Raw genomic sequence first — 5,652 nt, 5'->3', positions numbered from 1 at the left:
TGCCTTGGGAGATGGTTCTTTAACCTAACCTTTCGTCCCCTAATTCAAATTTGTCTGGATCTACTCTGTTATTTATCTTTTTGATTGAGCTCCTTAGTTTTAAACAGTTATAGTTTTCCTACCTGGTATTTTTTCTGGGGCTTTAACTAAAAATTAAAGTATCCACCTCATGTGAGCATCATCCTCTTTGCCCCTCTTTGATAGTCTCTATTGTACTTACTTTCATTTCTTTTATCTACCTCAGTCTGTTTCCTTTTTCTTTTATTCAACATTTATTTATTTTGGGACAGAGAGAGACAGCATGAACGGGGGAGGGGCAGAGAGAGAGGGAGACACAGAATTGGAAACAGGCTCCAGGCTCTGAGCCATCAGCCCAGAGCCTGACGCGGGGCTCGAACTCACGGACCGCGAGATCGTGACCTGGCTGAAGTCGGACGCTTAACCGACTGCACCACCCAGGCGTCCCTCCTTTTTCTTTTATCAGCGGTCACACTTGTCGGCTATCTGGCGTTTTTCTCTGTGACATTTTTTTCCCTTTCCGTAGTAGGAAAGGCTGTTGGCTGTTGATGTACCCTTACGGGTGGGAAGAAGCCTAAACTCAGCCTCTCATTTGGGTCATTCCTGCTGACTTGCAGGAGGACGAAAGAGCACCCCAAGGAGGAGAATCAATGGATCAGAGTCTGGTTTGACCATCCCTGACTGCTATCTCCTCACAAGGTGACCTTGTCCCCACAGTCTAAGTCCTCGCTGTTTTCCTGTAGGAGTTTCAACTCCCTTGGCAGGAAGGCAGGAAGAAGAAACTCCCCAGTGTAACCTTTGCTTCTGTGGCTATCCGTCCACTCGTCCTCACAGCAGGCTTCCAGACTCACATAGTGCTGACAGACCAACACTCTGCTGGCCTGAGATGCTGTCTTCCTGTCTCGCAACAATGTCAGGGCAGGTAATGATCCCTCCCGGGCACTTCGCTTTTGAAATCTTTTGGAGTCCTTTTCACGTTTTGACTCTCCCTCTGAGGGAGAGCTGGCCACATGCCAACCGTAAAGCACTGTTTGGCGCCTGTGCAGACCCCTCCCAGTCTCAGCTGGGCCTGTTAAGCTTCAACACCTTTGTGAAATCCCTTCCTTCCAGGGCGAGCTTTTATTAGCAGCCTCTGGGTTCTGTGGCTCTTAGAATGGTCTTCTTTCTGCTGCCTTCTCGTCTGGTGGCCTCCTTTTTGTCTGCCACCTTCGCTATGGTCTCTATTTTTGTTGGGGGGAATCGGAGAGATTAAAGCTCACACATCATGGCCACCATCTTGCCTCTATTCTCCTTCAAGCTCCACCTTTTCGCCTCAGGACAATGTTTCTGCCGCGCTAAACTAATTAAGCTCTTTGTCAGCTCAGATGCATTCAAGAGGCTTCTTTCCACGATTGGACAACAACCCAAATCCCTGAGGCCCTCCACTGTCGGGGGGGGGGGGGGGGGGGGGGTCCCCTTCTTAGGCAACTCACTTCATACACGGCCATCTCTAACTTGGAGAACAGTTGAGGCTCTTTCTGCCCCTGCCTCTGCCCAGGTTTCCCTAACCCAGAACGCCTAGTCTTTCCCTGTAGCTATCGGAATCCTTCCCACTCTCTGGGGACCAGTTCAAGTCTGGCCTTCCCCATGATTTCCCCTCCCGTGCCTCTCCTCCTGCAACATCTCATCACTGTAAACAGTTATATTCCTTGAGCACTTATATTTAAGTGCCAGGCACCAGATACTGCAAAACCCTCTATATACATACATTATCCTAGTTAATCCTACGACAGCCCTGTGAGATGCTACAATTACTATCCCATGTTAAGGAAGCTGGAACTTAAGAGAGACTCACTATAACATGCGCAAGGTAATGTGGTCGGTGGCAGAAATGGGATTTAAACGTACTTTGTGCCTTCAGAGACCATACTCCCATTTGGCTACACCGGTGTCAGAGACAGCTACCGTTAACATTTTTGGGGAGTATCCTTCTAGACATTTCTTTTTCTGTGTTTCTCTTTCTAGATATACAGACATATGTGCCCTTCTCCCTCCCCCTCTCGCTCTCCACCCCCCATACGCGCACACACTCGTAGTTAGAACAAGGTTTTGCATAAATTTTATATAAAATTTGCATAAATCACTCCCTTCATTCTTAAAGCTATTAGCCATAGCAGTCCTGTCTAGTTTGCCTTCCAAGTAGATTTTCAATTCCTTGGTAGCCTCTTGCTTCTCGATATCTCCCTTCACTGCAATGAACTCAGTGCTGAGCACTGAGCAGGTACTTTATTTTTTATTATTTTTTATTTGTATTTTTTAAATATGAAATTTATTGCCAAATTGGCTTCCATATAACACCCAGTGCTCATTCCAACAGGTGCCCTCCTCAATACCCATCACCCACCCTCCCCTCCCTCCCACCCCCCATCAACCCTCAGGTTGTTCTCAGTTTATGAGTCTCTTACGTTTTGGCTCCCTCCCTCTCTTTTTTTTTTTTTCCCCTTCCCCTCCCCCATGGTCTTCTGTTAAGTTTCTCAGCATCCACATAAGAGTGAAAACATATGGTATCTGTCTTTCTCTCTATGACTTAATTCACTTAGCATAACACTCTCCAGTTCCATCGACGTTGCTACAAAAGGCCATATTTCATTCTCTCTCATTGCCACGCAGTTTAAAATGCTTGTTGGTGGACGAAAACACGAGAGTGTCTGTATAACAGAAAAAGACTAACTTGCAGATAGAGTTACGCATATATTGTCACGAAGGCCTAGGGGGCCAAGAGAAAAGTCTGCTGTCTCCTTCTGGCCACACACCTCTGGGTGACGTCAGGCAAGATACTTTGTTGGGGAGGTAAAGCAATGACGCTCTTGTCTCTGCAGCCGTGAAGGGAGGCCAGGCATATCTCTCATGGTATTAAGACCACCTTCTACGGAGAGAGGCTCAGAGGAAATTGAGGTAACCTCGATCAAGTGCTCGGAGCGTCCTGCAGAAGCTGGACCACACATGTACCAGGGATAATTGCTGGGAGGAGGAGGCGGGCAGGAGCAGGAGAGTCGGTCTCTGTGCTCACCCAGCAGGATGTGAAAAATTCAGCTGGGTTCTTTTTATAGTTTCAATCATCCCTGGTAATGAAGATTCTGCAATTAGAACTCAGCTGGCAGTGGTGTGTGAGGCAGAACAGGATCCTGGGTCTGCGGGAGGGCAGGCCTGTTTTTCAGGAAGGCTTGGAGGCACCGCTGGGAGCAAGAGATGTGATGTCAGGACGAAAGCTATTTTTACAGACCATTTTCTAGCCATAATCACTCCTTAAATAAGTTCCACTTGGGCATTACATTTTACTTAGACTACACTCAGCTCTCAATTATCTGTCCAAATGGAGGGGAGTATTAACACAGATAATAGAAAACAGCGACGCTGCATTTATTCAAACCACCGCTAATTTGGAATTTATGATCATTTCACCTGGGCTTGATTAGAGTTTACTTGTGTATATTCTTTGAAGAGGGAATTTGTTGAAAAATATTCAAGGTGGATTAGCCTGTTTTTACGAGGACACACTGTTTTCAAATACTTAAGCATAATAAGTCAATTTTTATGAAGCACTTACTATGTGCTCCGCGCTGCGCTAAACCCTTTACATCTGTTATTATCCGTAATCCTCTTAGACGCCTCGTTAGATAGGTAGTGTTAGCCACCCCATTTTAGAGGTAGAGAAATGGGACTCTTGTCTGAGGTCATATAGCCCGTAAGGGGCAGACCCCGGCTCCAAACCCAGCCAATCCCTACTCGGCTACCCCTGCCGCCAAGTGTGAAACAGCAGGCTGGTCACAAGCCAGCTCCTACACTCAAAAAAACAAGTCCGGTCGCCTCTGCGTGGCACTGCTGTTCCCCATCGGAACTATCCTCACTGCTTTTTCAAAATCTTTGCCGTAAAGCGTGAGAGGGACGCATCAGCTTCTTGCTAAAGTATGAAATGCCTCGCTCATGCCTTGCTTGTGTACCTACCTCCTGGTTAGTTCTCTATTGAATTTAAAACTCTCGCTAAAACTCCCATCCTGGGACAACCCTTCCGTCTCTCGACATTGTATGACAAAAACAGAAAACACATCTGCTCAAAATGACATTTCTGTGCTGACAAACTTCTCTGGTGAGCCACAGGCTGTGATTGGCTGTCACAGTCACAGGCCCGTGCCTGGGATGTACTGACACTACCCATCCCTTCCCCAGTGTGAACGCTGGGGTCCCTTGCAGGATATACACTGCCAGGTGTTGCGGAATGGAGGCCCCATGGAAACAAGGGAAAGAAAAAGAAGGGAAACTTACTGCTTCTCAATGTTCCGAGAGTCATAGAAAACTACGTTCTATTTTATACTCTTTAGAGGAGGGGTCTTACGCGTAGGCGCTTCCACAAAAATGTGAACTTAATTCTGTGGATATACGTTACTCTGATGAAATGTGCCATGATTCTAGCTCAGGCATAACCATCACGAGTGAACACACACACGCACAAGGCACATAATTAATGTACTGGAAAACCTCATTCTCCTGGTACCCTAAGCCTGAAAGTCAACAGTCACAATATGACGTTCTAATTATGTTTGTAGGTATGGCAGAGCAACGAGCCTTACTTAACAATATTTAGTCCAACATCCTGAAAGTTCATAGGCTAGCGAGGCCTACTTCGGAAGATCAGACCAGAGAATGTAGATGGAGCTGACTTAGAATTCAAGTGGTTACTACTAGAATAAGAGAAGGTTTGGGATGCTTTGTAAAATCCAATTCACTAATACCACTCCCCGCCCCCCATACACACACTTTATTAAAGATAAGAAAATATTTTTAAGAAAAGCTACTTTGGGGGTGCCTGGGTGGCGCAGTCGGTTGGGCGTCCGACTTCAGCCAGGTCACGATCTCGCGGTCCGGGAGTTCGAGCCCCGCATCAGGCTCTGGGCTGATGGCTCGGAGCCTGGAGCCTGTTTCTGATTCTGTGTCTCCCTCTCTCTCTGCCCCTCCCCCGTTCATGCTCTGTCTCTCTCTGTCCCAAAAATAAATAAACGTTGAAAAAAAAATTTTTTTAAAAAAAAAAAAAAAGAAAAGCTACTTTGGCCTTAGATTGAACATTTAGTTTTGCAGAAAGGCTGCTATGTAACAACAGAAAAAGAAACCTAAGTATGGTTAATACAGTGAATTCAGCCCTCCATGCAGATTATTCAAATAAATCTTCAATCTCTGGTCAATTTAATCTCTGGTAAACTTGCTCTATCTTCCTTCAGTCCTACGACCTTCTACAGACACGAAGCAGATGCAAATTGATTTTAATTCAAGTACACCTATGGTGGAAAAAAATCTTATTAAAAAATCACTGGTTATGGTCTAAGGACAATGATCCAAGGCCCTAATTTGGGGATCATCTGCTGTTTGGAATGATAGGTGCCAATGCTCACTGCCATTTGTGTGGAAAATCAAGAGCTGACGGTCCATAAATTAAGCATGATAAACATTGGCACGCACATATGCAGAAGTTGAGACATCGTGAATATGTTTGCCTGGCTTCGCTCCAGCTAAGCCAAGTGGGTCGCGTGAGTTCAAGCCTGGACTGAACATGGCAGTGGATGGATCTGGAGTTCGGCTGAGTCCTGGATTAGGGGGTGGAGG

General features: G+C 46.1%; 1 long non-coding RNA gene across 1 annotated transcript; it reads right to left on the bottom strand.

The window, feature by feature from the left end:
• Nucleotides 1-2,735: 2,735 nt before the first annotated feature.
• On the bottom strand, nucleotides 2,736-4,614 carry LOC123379372. The gene is made up of 2 exons (XR_006583761.1): nucleotides 4,003-4,614; nucleotides 2,736-3,233 (listed from the first exon to the last, which is right to left on the bottom strand). It is a non-coding gene; the product is annotated as an uncharacterized LOC123379372 (long non-coding RNA).
• Nucleotides 4,615-5,652: the final 1,038 nt, after the last annotated feature.

This window comes from Felis catus, chromosome C1 (genome assembly GCF_018350175.1).
Source record: "Felis catus isolate Fca126 chromosome C1, F.catus_Fca126_mat1.0, whole genome shotgun sequence".
In the NCBI taxonomy this organism is placed as follows: domain Eukaryota; kingdom Metazoa; phylum Chordata; class Mammalia; order Carnivora; family Felidae; genus Felis; species Felis catus.
The sequence above is the reverse complement of the archived record's forward strand: the minus strand, read 5'-3'. Positions and strand labels throughout refer to the sequence as shown.